General features: G+C 45.3%; 6 non-coding genes across 6 annotated transcripts; all 6 read right to left on the bottom strand.

Annotated features, from left to right (window-relative positions):
• Nucleotides 1–416: 416 nt before the first annotated feature.
• Nucleotides 417–607, bottom strand: LOC130336160 (U2 spliceosomal RNA). Its single transcript, XR_008877634.1, has one exon. It is a non-coding gene; the product is annotated as a U2 spliceosomal RNA (small nuclear RNA).
• Nucleotides 608–2705: 2098 nt separating this feature from the next.
• Nucleotides 2706–2896, bottom strand: LOC130336159 (U2 spliceosomal RNA). Its single transcript, XR_008877633.1, has one exon. It is a non-coding gene; the product is annotated as a U2 spliceosomal RNA (small nuclear RNA).
• A 2091-nt stretch (nucleotides 2897–4987) lies between these two features.
• LOC130336157 (U2 spliceosomal RNA) lies at nucleotides 4988–5178 on the bottom strand. Its single transcript, XR_008877632.1, has one exon. It is a non-coding gene; the product is annotated as a U2 spliceosomal RNA (small nuclear RNA).
• A 2089-nt stretch (nucleotides 5179–7267) lies between these two features.
• On the bottom strand, nucleotides 7268–7458 carry LOC130336156 (U2 spliceosomal RNA). Its single transcript, XR_008877631.1, has one exon. It is a non-coding gene; the product is annotated as a U2 spliceosomal RNA (small nuclear RNA).
• Nucleotides 7459–9545: 2087 nt separating this feature from the next.
• Nucleotides 9546–9736, bottom strand: LOC130336155 (U2 spliceosomal RNA). The gene has a single exon (XR_008877630.1). It is a non-coding gene; the product is annotated as a U2 spliceosomal RNA (small nuclear RNA).
• A 2094-nt stretch (nucleotides 9737–11830) lies between these two features.
• LOC130336096 (U2 spliceosomal RNA) lies at nucleotides 11831–12030 on the bottom strand. The gene has a single exon (XR_008877585.1). It is a non-coding gene; the product is annotated as a U2 spliceosomal RNA (small nuclear RNA).
• Between the last annotated feature and the right edge of the window lie 461 nt (nucleotides 12031–12491).

The following is a 12491-nucleotide window of genomic DNA, read 5'->3' as shown; positions in this document are numbered from 1 at the left end:
AGACATATGTCCATCAAGTTCAACCAGGGAATTAAGGGGTAGGGGTGTGGCGCGATATTGGGGAAGGGATGAGATTTTATATTTCTTCATAAGCATTAATCTTATTTTGTCAATTAGGAACATTCAGCACCCACCCGCTATCAAGGCAGCTGCCTATCATGTCATGCCCTACCTGCACAGGTGTGCTGGCTACTCAAATGATCCAATTAAGGAGGCCATTTAGTCAGCAGCAGCAGAAGTCCTGTGCCTGGACGCTCCAACAGCGGCCAGACACAAGCAGAAGCAGCAGAAGCAGCAGCAGCACCACCTTTTGTTTTTTGGCTGCAGCAGCAGCAAGGCCCACAGGGCTGGCTAGCTGGCTAGCCAGCAAGCAGGTAGCAATGAAAGTAGGAATCTTTCTTTTTAACCCTGTAAGGGGGTGGTGCACTGTACCCGAAGATACTGCCATATCGGGTCAATGCATAGGGCGACGGAAGCAAGCTTCGAAATCGGCCCCCGTTCTCAAAAATCCATTTAATATATGGTCCCCAGATAGGGGACGTATCAGATATTAAACTGATAAGAACAGATACTACACTTGATCTTAGCCAAAAGGCCGAGAAGCGATAACCGTGAAAGGGGCGGGCCCAACAAGGTGCCCTTCATGGGCACTATCACTGCTTGCTGTCAGGGAGGCTGCCAGACAATTTTCCATGCACACTCTGGGCTGGGGGGCAGTCAACCACCAGTACACACAGCAGAACCTAAACCCATACCATTATTGCTAAGCAGCAAGACAGGGGCCCATTGCACTCCCACGGGGCCTTTTTAAATGCAATCCATAACCCGGATTTGCCAGGAACCCTTCTTACTCCTCCTACTTGCATGTGACACTGGGCTTAGGATCTGCATAGGAAACACACACACAAGCACACACCTACCTTTGTTGCCTGCAGATGCCTCCTTGGCTGTCCCCAAACGGTATCAAACCAACACCCACGGGAAGCTGTAAGCATAGAGGACATGCCTGCACCCCATTGGACTTACCTGTGTGGGTTAAATCCGGGTTATTTGACAACCTATGGCGGTGATGGTTCTGCTCAGGCAGAGCAGTGCTGATGCTCCTCATAAAGCTGTCGCTGCTGTGAAGGTTCTAGGTGACATCACAAATCCCTATGGTTACATACACAACAAAGCTGGGTTGTTGTTGTTTACACTCTGCAAGGCCTGTGGAAGTGAGTGACATCATAGCACTGTAGTTCTGAGGGTTCTAGATGGATGCAACAATCTCCTGTTGCTTCTATGAAGGCCATAATAGACGACATCACCAAACAGCTCCATAGTCACATACACAGCAAAGGAGAGATGTTGTTTACACCTAGTGATGTCAGTGGTATTGAGTGACATCACAGCACAGTGCTAAGGCTCCTGGGCCTGGACACAGCAGCGGCTGCAATATCTCAACGGAGAATAAGTTTATATATATGTGTGTGTGTGCGCGTATATATATAAATATATATATATATATATATATATATATATATATATATTTCTCCGCCGAAATCACTTTTAAACCCATTTCCACCTTTTTTTCCCTTCTCTTCCTCTTACTTTTTTTTTCACGTTTTTTTACGTTTTTCTCCTTTTCGCCTCTTTTCTGGGCGTATTATTCTTCTTTTTCTTCTTTTTTTTCGTCTAATGCATACCCCATCAGTGCAGCAATGCTTATTCAATACCGCCAGCAGATGGAGACACTGGGGGATAATTTTCTAAGGATTTATACTGATTTTTCCTGTCTGAATTTGTCGCACAGAAAGTTGCAGGCCAAATATGTGTGACATTTCTGCGACTTTAGCTTCTAGAGCATTTTTACAACATTATACATAGGTGCTGAATACATAAAAAGCGACTGTTCAGCGACAGACAAGTCGCATCGGCTGAAAGTAGGCCAGAATGTCAGTCCATGTTGGAGCAGGTTTAGATACAGTCTAAAGTATAGATCTCAAAGTCTGTGCACAGAATTTAGCAAGGGCCTCGCACCTTCTGATGCATCAGGTAGGTGCACAATAGCATAGCCTAACCCTCTGTACTTTGGTCTATATTGATGCGGGACATAGACAGCCAGCTGATGACCAATCCATTAGTGCAATGGATGGCTGGAAGCATTTGTCTTTGCCTTTGCAATACCACAGAAGCAATGCATGGTCAATGTACAGCAATGACACACCTGTGTGAACAGCCAGGAGACCCCCCCCCCCCCCCCATGTTATGTTACATAGTTACATAGTTAGTACGGTCGAAAAAAGACATATGTCCATCAAGTTCAACCAGGGAATTAAGGGGTAGGGGTGTGGCGCGATATTGGGGAAGGGATGAGATTTTATATTTCTTCATAAGCATTAATCTTATTTTGTCAATTAGGAACATTCAGCACCCACCCGCTATCAAGGCAGCTGCCTATCATGTCATGCCCTACCTGCACAGGTGTGCTGGCTACTCAAATGATCCAATTAAGGAGGCCATTTAGTCAGAAGCAGCAGAAGTCCTGTGCCTGGACGCTCCAACAGCGGCCAGACACAAGCAGAAGCAGAAGCAGCAGAAGCAGCAGCAGCACCACCTTTTGTTTTTTGGCTGCAGCAGCAGCAAGGCCCACAGGGCTGGCTAGCTGGCTAGCCAGCAAGCAGGTAGCAATGAAAGTAGGAATCTTTCTTTTTAACCCTGTAAGGGGGTGGTGCACTGTACCCGAAGATACTGCCATATCGGGTCAATGCATAGGGCGACGGAAGCAAGCTTCGAAATCGGCCCCCGTTCTCAAAAATCCATTTAATATATGGTCCCCAGATAGGGGACGTATCAGATATTAAACTGATAAGAACAGATACTACACTTGATCTTAGCCAAAAGGCCGAGAAGCGATAACCGTGAAAGGGGCGGGCCCAACAAGGTGCCCTTCATGGGCACTATCACTGCTTGCTGTCAGGGAGGCTGCCAGACAATTTTCCATGCACACTCTGGGCTGGGGGGCAGTCAACCACCAGTACACACAGCAGAACCTAAACCCATACCATTATTGCTAAGCAGCAAGACAGGGGCCCATTGCACTCCCACGGGGCCTTTTTAAATGCAATCCATAACCCGGATTTGCCAGGAACCCTTCTTACTCCTCCTACTTGCATGTGACACTGGGCTTAGGATCTGCATAGGAAACACACACACAAGCACACACCTACCTTTGTTGCCTGCAGATGCCTCCTTGGCTGTCCCCAAACGGTATCAAACCAACACCCACGGGAAGCTGTAAGCATAGAGGACATGCCTGCACCCCATTGGACTTACCTGTGTGGGTTAAATCCGGGTTATTTGACAACCTATGGCGGTGATGGTTCTGCTCAGGCAGAGCAGTGCTGATGCTCCTCATAAAGCTGTCGCTGCTGTGAAGGTTCTAGGTGACATCACAAATCCCTATGGTTACATACACAACAAAGCTGGGTTGTTGTTGTTTACACTCTGCAAGGCCTGTGGAAGTGAGTGACATCATAGCACTGTAGTTCTGAGGGTTCTAGATGGATGCAACAATCTCCTGTTGCTTCTATGAAGGCCATAATAGACGACATCACCAAACAGCTCCATAGTCACATACACAGCAAAGGAGAGATGTTGTTTACACCTAGTGATGTCAGTGGTATTGAGTGACATCACAGCACAGTGCTAATGCTCCTGGGCCTGGACACAGCAGCGGCTGCAATATCTCAACGGAGAATACGTTTATATATATGTGTGTGTGTGCGCGTATATATATATATATATATATATATATATATATATATATATTTCTCCGCCGAAATCACTTTTAAACCCATTTCCACCTTTTTTTCCCTTCTCTTCCTCTTACTTTTTTTTCACGTTTTTTTACGTTTTTCTCCTTTTCGCCTCTTTTCTGGGCGTATTATTCTTCTTTTTCTTCTTTTTTTTCGTCTAATGCATACCCCATCAGTGCAGCAATGCTTATTCAATACCGCCAGCAGATGGAGACACTGGGGGATAATTTTCTAAGGATTTATACTGATTTTTCCTGTCTGAATTTGTCGCACAGAAAGTTGCAGGCCAAATATGTGTGACATTTCTGCGACTTTAGCTTCTAGAGCATTTTTACAACATTATACATAGGTGCTGAATACATAAAAAGCGACTGTTCAGCGACAGACAAGTCGCATCGGCTGAAAGTAGGCCAGAATGTCAGTCCATGTTGGAGCAGGTTTAGATACAGTCTAAAGTATAGATCTCAAAGTCTGTGCACAGAATTTAGCAAGGGCCTCGCACCTTCTGATGCATCAGGTAGGTGCACAATAGCATAGCCTAACCCTCTGTACTTTGGTCTATATTGAAGCGGGACATAGACAGCCAGCTGATGACCAATCCATTAGTGCAATGGATGGCTGGAAGCATTTGTCTTTGCCTTTGCAATACCACAGAAGCAATGCATGGTCAATGTACAGCAATGACACACCTGTGTGAACAGCCAGGAGACCCCCCCCCCCCATGTTATGTTACATAGTTACATAGTTAGTACGGTCGAAAAAAGACATATGTCCATCAAGTTCAACCAGGGAATTAAGGGGTAGGGGTGTGGCGCGATATTGGGGAAGGGATGAGATTTTATATTTCTTCATAAGCATTAATCTTATTTTGTCAATTAGGAACATTCAGCACCCACCCGCTATCAAGGCAGCTGCCTATCATGTCATGCCCTACCTGCACAGGTGTGCTGGCTACTCAAATGATCCAATTAAGGAGGCCATTTAGTCAGCAGCAGCAGAAGTCCTGTGCCTGGACGCTCCAACAGCGGCCAGACACAAGCAGAAGCAGAAGCAGCAGAAGCAGCAGCAGCAGCAGCACCACCTTTTGTTTTTTGGCTGCAGCAGCAGCAAGGCCCACAGGGCTGGCTAGCTGGCTAGCCAGCAAGCAGGTAGCAATGAAAGTAGGAATCTTTCTTTTTAACCCTGTAAGGGGGTGGTGCACTGTACCCGAAGATACTGCCATATCGGGTCAATGCATAGGGCGACGGAAGCAAGCTTCGAAATCGGCCCCCGTTCTCAAAAATCCATTTAATATATGGTCCCCAGATAGGGGACGTATCAGATATTAAACTGATAAGAACAGATACTACACTTGATCTTAGCCAAAAGGCCGAGAAGCGATAACCGTGAAAGGGGCGGGCCCAACAAGGTGCCCTTCATGGGCACTATCACTGCTTGCTGTCAGGGAGGCTGCCAGACAATTTTCCATGCACACTCTGGGCTGGGGGGCAGTCAACCACCAGTACACACAGCAGAACCTAAACCCATACCATTATTGCTAAGCAGCAAGACAGGGGCCCATTGCACTCCCACGGGGCCTTTTTAAATGCAATCCATAACCCGGATTTGCCAGGAACCCTTCTTACTCCTCCTACTTGCATGTGACACTGGGCTTAGGATCTGCATAGGAAACACACACACAAGCACACACCTACCTTTGTTGCCTGCAGATGCCTCCTTGGCTGTCCACAAACGGTATCAAACCAACACCCACGGGAAGCTGTAAGCATAGAGGACATGCCTGCACCCCATTGGACTTACCTGTGTGGGTTAAATCCGGGTTATTTGACAACCTATGGCGGTGATGGTTCTGCTCAGGCAGAGCAGTGCTGATGCTCCTCATAAAGCTGTCGCTGCTGTGAAGGTTCTAGGTGACATCACAAATCCCTATGGTTACATACACAACAAAGCTGGGTTGTTGTTGTTTACACTCTGCAAGGCCTGTGGAAGTGAGTGACATCATAGCACTGTAGTTCTGAGGGTTCTAGATGGATACAACAATCTCCTGTTGCTTCTATGAAGGCCATAATAGACGACATCACCAAACAGCTCCATAGTCACATACACAGCAAAGGAGAGATGTTGTTTACACCTAGTGATGTCAGTGGTATTGAGTGACATCACAGCACAGTGCTAAGGCTCCTGGGCCTGGACACAGCAGCGGCTGCAATATCTCAACGGAGAATACGTTTATATATATGTGTGTGTGTGCGCGTATATATATATATATATATATATATATATATATATATATTTCTCCGCCGAAATCACTTTTAAACCCATTTCCACCTTTTTTTCCCTTCTCTTCCTCTTACTTTTTTTTCACGTTTTTTTACGTTTTTTTTCCATTTCGCCTCTTTTCTGGGCGTATTATTCTTCTTTTTCTTCTTTTTTTTCGTCTACTGCATACCCCATCAGTGCAGCAATGCTTATTCAATACCGCCAGCAGATGGAGACACTGGGGGATAATTTTCTAAGGATTTATACTGATTTTTCCTGTCTGAATTTGTCGCACAGAAAGTTGCAGGCCAAATATGTGTGACATTTCTGCGACTTTAGCTTCTAGAGCATTTTTACAACATTATACATAGGTGCTGAATACATAAAAAGCGACTGTTCAGCGACAGACAAGTCGCATCGGCTGAAAGTAGGCCAGAATGTCAGTCCATGTTGGAGCAGGTTTAGATACAGTCTAAAGTATAGATCTCAAAGTCTGTGCACAGAATTTAGCAAGGGCCTCGCACCTTCTGATGCATCAGGTAGGTGCACAATAGCATAGCCTAACCCTCTGTACTTTGGTCTATATTGATGCGGGACATAGACAGCCAGCTGATGACCAATCCATTAGTGCAATGGATGGCTGGGAGCATTTGTCTTTGCCTTTGCAATACCACAGAAGCAATGCATGGTCAATGTACAGCAATGACACACCTGTGTGAACAGCCAGGAGACCCCCCCCCCCCCCCCCATGTTATGTTACATAGTTACATAGTTAGTACGGTCGAAAAAAGACATATGTCCATCAAGTTCAACCAGGGAATTAAGGGGTAGGGGTGTGGCGCGATATTGGGGAAGGGATGAGATTTTATATTTCTTCATAAGCATTAATCTTATTTTGTCAATTAGGAACATTCAGCACCCACCCGCTATCAAGGCAGCTGCCTATCATGTCATGCCCTACCTGCACAGGTGTGCTGGCTACTCAAATGATCCAATTAAGGAGGCCATTTAGTCAGCAGCAGCAGAAGTCCTGTGCCTGGACGCTCCAACAGCGGCCAGACACAAGCAGAAGCAGAAGCAGCAGAAGCAGCAGCAGCACCACCTTTTGTTTTTTGGCTGCAGCAGCAGCAAGGCCCACAGGGCTGGCTAGCTGGCTAGCCAGCAAGCAGGTAGCAATGAAAGTAGGAATCTTTCTTTTTAACCCTGTAAGGGGGTGGTGCACTGTACCCGAAGATACTGCCATATCGGGTCAATGCATAGGGCGACGGAAGCAAGCTTCGAAATCGGCCCCCGTTCTCAAAAATCCATTTAATATATGGTCCCCAGATAGGGGACGTATCAGATATTAAACTGATAAGAACAGATACTACACTTGATCTTAGCCAAAAGGCCGAGAAGCGATAACCGTGAAAGGGGCGGGCCCAACAAGGTGCCCTTCATGGGCACTATCACTGCTTGCTGTCAGGGAGGCTGCCAGACAATTTTCCATGCACACTCTGGGCTGGGGGGCAGTCAACCACCAGTACACACAGCAGAATCTAAACCCATACCATTATTGCTAAGCAGCAAGACAGGGGCCCATTGCACTCCCACGGGGCCTTTTTAAATGCAATCCATAACCCGGATTTGCCAGGAACCCTTCTTACTCCTCCTACTTGCATGTGACACTGGGCTTAGGATCTGCATAGGAAACACACACACAAGCACACACCTACCTTTGTTGCCTGCAGATGCCTCCTTGGCTGTCCCCAAACGGTATCAAACCAACACCCACGGGAAGCTGTAAGCATAGAGGACATGCCTGCACCCCATTGGACTTACCTGTGTGGGTTAAATCCGGGTTATTTGACAACCTATGGCGGTGATGGTTCTGCTCAGGCAGAGCAGTGCTGATGCTCCTCATAAAGCTGTCGCTGCTGTGAAGGTTCTAGGTGACATCACAAATCCCTATGGTTACATACACAACAAAGCTGGGTTGTTGTTGTTTACACTCTGCAAGGCCTGTGGAAGTGAGTGACATCATAGCACTGTAGTTCTGAGGGTTCTAGATGGATGCAACAATCTCCTGTTGCTTCTATGAAGGCCATAATAGACGACATCACCAAACAGCTCCATAGTCACATACACAGCAAAGGAGAGATGTTGTTTACACCTAGTGATGTCAGTGGTATTGAGTGACATCACAGCACAGTGCTAAGGCTCCTGGGCCTGGACACAGCAGCGGCTGCAATATCTCAACGGAGAATACGTTTATATATATGTGTGTGTGTGCGCGTATATATATATATATATATATATATATATATATATATATATATATATATTTCTCCGCCGAAATCACTTTTAAACCCATTTCCACCTTTTTTTCCCTTCTCTTCCTCTTACTTTTTTTTCACGTTTTTTTACGTTTTTCTCCTTTTCGCCTCTTTTCTGGGCGTATTATTCTTCTTTTTCTTCTTTTTTTTCGTCTAATGCATACCCCATCAGTGCAGCAATGCTTATTCAATACCGCCAGCAGATGGAGACACTGGGGGATAATTTTCTAAGGATTTATACTGATTTTTCCTGTCTGAATTTGTCGCACAGAAAGTTGCAGGCCAAATATGTGTGACATTTCTGCGACTTTAGCTTCTAGAGCATTTTTACAACATTATACATAGGTGCTGAATACATAAAAAGCGACTGTTCAGCGACAGACAAGTCGCATCGGCTGAAAGTAGGCCAGAATGTCAGTCCATGTTGGAGCAGGTTTAGATACAGTCTAAAGTATAGATCTCAAAGTCTGTGCACAGAATTTAGCAAGGGCCTCGCACCTTCTGATGCATCAGGTAGGTGCACAATAGCATAGCCTAACCCTCTGTACTTTGGTCTATATTGATGCGGGACATAGACAGCCAGCTGATGACCAATCCATTAGTGCAATGGATGGCTGGAAGCATTTGTCTTTGCCTTTGCAATACCACAGAAGCAATGCATGGTCAATGTACAGCAATGACACACCTGTGTGAACAGCCAGGAGACCCCCCCCCCCCATGTTATGTTACATAGTTACATAGTTAGTACGGTCGAAAAAAGACATATGTCCATCAAGTTCAACCAGGGAATTAAGGGGTAGGGGTGTGGCGCGATATTGGGGAAGGGATGAGATTTTATATTTCTTCATAAGCATTAATCTTATTTTGTCAATTAGGAACATTCAGCACCCACCCGCTATCAAGGCAGCTGCCTATCATGTCATGCCCTACCTGCACAGGTGTGCTGGCTACTCAAATGATCCAATTAAGGAGGCCATTTAGTCAGCAGCAGCAGAAGTCCTGTGCCTGGACGCTCCAACAGCGGCCAGACACAAGCAGAAGCAGCAGAAGCAGCAGCAGCAGCACCACCTTTTGTTTTTTGGCTGCAGCAGCAAGGCCCACAGGGCTGGCTAGCTGGCTAGCCAGCAAGCAGGTAGCAATGAAAGTAGGAATCTTTCTTTTTAACCCTGTAAGGGGGTGGTGCACTGTACCCGAAGATACTGCCATATCGGGTCAATGCATAGGGCGACGGAAGCAAGCTTCGAAATCGGCCCCCGTTCTCAAAAATCCATTTAATATATGGTCCCCAGATAGGGGACGTATCAGATATTAAACTGATAAGAACAGATACTACACTTGATCTTAGCCAAAAGGCCGAGAAGCGATAACCGTGAAAGGGGCGGGCCCAACAAGGTGCCCTTCATGGGCACTATCACTGCTTGCTGTCAGGGAGGCTGCCAGACAATTTTCCATGCACACTCTGGGCTGGGGGGCAGTCAACCACCAGTACACACAGCAGAACCTAAACCCATACCATTATTGCTAAGCAGCAAGACAGGGGCCCATTGCACTCCCACGGGGCCTTTTTAAATGCAATCCATAACCCGGATTTGCCAGGAACCCTTCTTACTCCTCCTACTTGCATGTGACACTGGGCTTAGGATCTGCATAGGAAACACACACACAAGCACACACCTACCTTTGTTGCCTGCAGATGCCTCCTTGGCTGTCCCCAAACGGTATCAAACCAACACCCACGGGAAGCTGTAAGCATAGAGGACATGCCTGCACCCCATTGGACTTACCTGTGTGGGTTAAATCCGGGTTATTTGACAACCTATGGCGGTGATGGTTCTGCTCAGGCAGAGCAGTGCTGATGCTCCTCATAAAGCTGTCGCTGCTGTGAAGGTTCTAGGTGACATCACAAATCCCTATGGTTACATACACAACAAAGCTGGGTTGTTGTTGTTTACACTCTGCAAGGCCTGTGGAAGTGAGTGACATCATAGCACTGTAGTTCTGAGGGTTCTAGATGGATGCAACAATCTCCTGTTGCTTCTATGAAGGCCATAATAGACGACATCACCAAACAGCTCCATAGTCACATACACAGCAAAGGAGAGATGTTGTTTACACCTAGTGATGTCAGTGGTATTGAGTGACATCACAGCACAGTGCTAAGGCTCCTGGGCCTGGACACAGCAGCGGCTGCAATATCTCAACGGAGAATACGTTTATATATATGTGTGTGTGTGCGCGTATATATATATATATATATATATATATATATATATATATATATATATTTCTCCGCCGAAATCACTTTTAAACCCATTTCCACCTTTTTTTCCCTTCTCTTCCTCTTACTTTTTTTTCACGTTTTTTTACGTTTTTCTCCTTTTCGCCTCTTTTCTGGGCGTATTATTCTTCTTTTTCTTCTTTTTTTTCGTCTAATGCATACCCCATCAGTGCAGCAATGCTTATTCAATACCGCCAGCAGATGGAGACACTGGGGGATAATTTTCTAAGGATTTATACTGATTTTTCCTGTCTGAATTTGTCGCACAGAAAGTTGCAGGCCAAATATGTGTGACATTTCTGCGACTTTAGCTTCTAGAGCATTTTTACAACATTATACATAGGTGCTGAATACATAAAAAGCGACTGTTCAGCGACAGACAAGTCGCATCGGCTGAAAGTAGGCCAGAATGTCAGTCCATGTTGGAGCAGGTTTAGATACAGTCTAAAGTATAGATCTCAAAGTCTGTGCACAGAATTTAGCAAGGGCCTCGCACCTTCTGATGCATCAGGTAGGTGCACAATAGCATAGCCTAACCCTCTGTACTTTGGTCTATATTGATGCGGGACATAGACAGCCAGCTGATGACCAATCCATTAGTGCAATGGATGGCTGGAAGCATTTGTCTTTGCCTTTGCAATACCACAGAAGCAATGCATGGTCAATGTACAGCAATGACACACCTGTGTGAACAGCCAGGAGACCCCCCCCCCCCCCCATGTTATGTTACATAGTTACATAGTTAGTACGGTCGAAAAAAGACATATGTCCATCAAGTTCAACCAGGGAATTAAGGGGTAGGGGTGTGGCGCGATATTGGGGAAGGGATGAGATTTTATATTTCTTCATAAGCATTAATCTTATTTTGTCAATTAGGAACATTCAGCACCCACCCGCTATCAAGGCAGCTGCCTATCATGTCATGCCCTACCTGCACAGGTGTGCTGGCTACTCAAATGATCCAATTAAGGAGGCCATTTAGTCAGCAGCAGCAGAAGTCCTGTGCCTGGACGCTCCAACAGCGGCCAGACACAAGCAGAAGCAGAAGCAGCAGAAGCAGCAGCAGCACCACCTTTTGTTTTTTGGCTGCAGCAGCAGCAAGGCCCACAGGGCTGGCTAGCTGGCTAGCCAGCAAGCAGGTAGCAATGAAAGTAGGAATCTTTCTTTTTAACCCTGTAAGGGGGTGGTGCACTGTACCCGAAGATACTGCCATATCGGGTCAATGCATAGGGCGACGGAAGCAAGCTTCGAAATCGGCCCCTGTTCTCAAAAATCCATTTAATATATGGTCCCCAGATAGGGGACGTATCAGATATTAAACTGATAAGAACAGATTTTTTTTTTTTTTTTACATTTTTATTGAAAAAACTCAAAAACTTAAATACATCACAAAAAATGTTTACAATACATCAAATACTGTTTTCCATAAATGTAAATTCCACATAGCTAATGCTTTTTTCTGCCCATCTCTCTTTTTATCAATTAAATAGTACAAGTAAACTTCACTGTATATCATCTTCAAACATTCTTTTTCACAAATAAAATCTCTTTTGAAGACAAGGAGATTACGAACTTTCCATAATACATTTTTTGTACAGTTGATAAAAATCCACAAAATTCTCTCTTTTTCTTTCGTAACTCCATCACTTTTGCCATATAAAACAACTTCATGATTTAAAACTTTTAGACCTGTTAGGAATTTCAATAAAGAACCAATTAGTCTAAAAACCTTTTGTGCAAAATAACAATTCCAGAAAAGGTGCAAAACAGTTTCATCTATATTGCAATTATCCCGGGGACAGACACATACAGCATTTAGACCTCTTCTATATTGGAAAAATC

Source organism: Hyla sarda, unplaced genomic scaffold (assembly GCF_029499605.1).
Source record: "Hyla sarda isolate aHylSar1 unplaced genomic scaffold, aHylSar1.hap1 scaffold_467, whole genome shotgun sequence".
Taxonomy (NCBI): domain Eukaryota; kingdom Metazoa; phylum Chordata; class Amphibia; order Anura; family Hylidae; genus Hyla; species Hyla sarda.
Note: the sequence above shows the minus strand (reverse complement) of the source record. Positions and strands in the feature narration are given on the sequence as shown.